The sequence below is a fragment of the Sitophilus oryzae genome, unplaced genomic scaffold, assembly GCF_002938485.1.
Source record: "Sitophilus oryzae breed Bouriz unplaced genomic scaffold, Soryzae_2.0 scaffold_396_pilon_pilon, whole genome shotgun sequence".
Taxonomy (NCBI): Eukaryota; Metazoa; Arthropoda; class Insecta; order Coleoptera; family Curculionidae; genus Sitophilus; species Sitophilus oryzae.
In genome coordinates, this window is record NW_022146969.1 from 21,328 (window position 1) to 23,309 (window position 1,982).

Consider the following 1,982-nt stretch of genomic DNA (forward strand, 5'->3'; position numbering starts at 1 on the left):
AAAACGTCAATAATAATGGCGTCCATTATATTTAAAGTGCTATATATTACTTTAGGGTCTATAACATACTCATCAACCACTTTTAACTCTGAAGAACCTTCCTTTTGAACGTAGATGTATTTTTGTGTTTTGGCCCAGTTTATTTTTTTATTATTTATTATAATACCGAATTGCTTTGCTTGCTAATATATTATTTGTTTTGATTATATTAAAAATTTGTGGTTATGTCATTAGGTTTGATATTCGGCAACTACAGGTTATATAAAGCATGCAACCATTTGAAAGGTGCAAAAAAAACGATTTGAGGGAACAATTATATAACTTGTAGTGTTATTGGTTACATAATGGTTTTCATTAACACCTTTAATTATATAGTGTATATCTTTGGTGTACCTTTCTAACACCTAATACCTCAGAAGTTATATAAAATAGATGTGAACACCTTTATAAAACCGTACTATAAAACCTTTAGTAACAAGAACCTCTAGTTTTATAAGGAAAGCGATAAACAACATTTTAAGGTTACTATTAGTGATAAGTGACCAACGCTACACTTATCCAATCAAAAAATCCAGCGGAATCAAAACACTGTAAGATACCAATGAGACATTTATTAAACCTTTATATAACTAACATTGAGGATATATAACCTAAAGGAACTTAAAATGTTACTTGGGATACCATCATCGAGTTTCGTCCACGAATCTTTTGTTTTCAGTGGCAAAAATATATTTAATCACCTGCCACTGAATATAAGAAAAATATATCCTCATAGGGCATTTAAAAGGGCTGTCAGGTCCTTGCTGGTTGCGAGGGCATATTATGACTTTTGCTTTGGAGTTTTTCGCTGATTCTTGGCAGATCCTACTTACTTGTTTGACTGTCGGGAAATATTTTTATTCTATTCTATTCTATTTTTATTTGTAGATATTTATTTAATTTAATTTTTTTAAATTTTGGTCTCTTAAAATAATGAACGTATTTGTAAGATTTTTGTATATGTATTTTGTGCTATCTTGTATTTTTGTTTTTTTTTATTATTTTGACGAAGTTTTGTATATTTTGTATTATTTGTTTTATGTTTATTTATTATTTGCCAAAGTTTTGTAAACAAGAGAAATTTTATAACAATAAAGCAAGGATTGATTGATTGTAAACAAAAAATAACCATCTTATTCGATAGTCAAGCAACCTTAAGAGTGATCAACTGGATAATCATCAGTTCAAAATTGATCAAAGAATGCCTAGAGAAGCTGAACAAATTAGGCAAAGAAAATAAAGTCCTCCTACTCACCAAGGAATAGAATTCAATGCGAAAGCAAACGATCTAGCTGGAAAATGAGCAAGGAGCGAACACTCCACTAACTGGACCAAAACTGTTCTGCTTCCCAAGGGAAAACCGACTTAAAATGGAACTCAAAAACCTGAAAGACTCCATCCGTAACCTGGAATGGGAATCCTCCAACGGTCTGAAACACTCGAAGAAATTTCTCAGGACTTACGACCGAAAAAAAATCAGACATTTTTATTGATTTAAGAAACGAAAATCTTCGTATTGTCAAGGGGTTTTTAACAGGACACTGTCTCCTCAATTAATGATAAGCAAATAATAAACGCCTTGGAGATGTAGGTATATCGACGGCTGTTGCGAATACCATGGACGACTCATCGAACCAACATTTCCATTATTGAGAAACAAAAAATTGAGACACGCCCGGTTACCAAATTAAATCAGTCAATCCTCTGATATTTTGGTCATATTGCCAGAAGTGCCACCTCAATTGAGACACTGATGGTGGAGGGGAAGGTAGAGAGAAGACGATCACGTGGAAGGTCACCTAAGAGGTGGGTAGACCAAGTCAAAACCCTAGTGGGCCACAACCTCCCCGAAGCCTCACATATGGCGCAGTGTCGAACAACTTGGTCCGAGGAAGTGAGGGGAATTAACACATGATGTCACCATACTCTCACGTAGGGTGAAA

The 1,982-nt window shown here is 33.9% G+C and overlaps 1 pseudogene; it reads left to right on the top strand.

The window, feature by feature from the left end:
• The first annotated feature begins 1,792 nt into the window (after positions 1-1,792).
• The window catches only part of LOC115885537, a 9,481-nt pseudogene continuing 9,291 nt past the window's right edge, over positions 1,793-1,982 (top strand).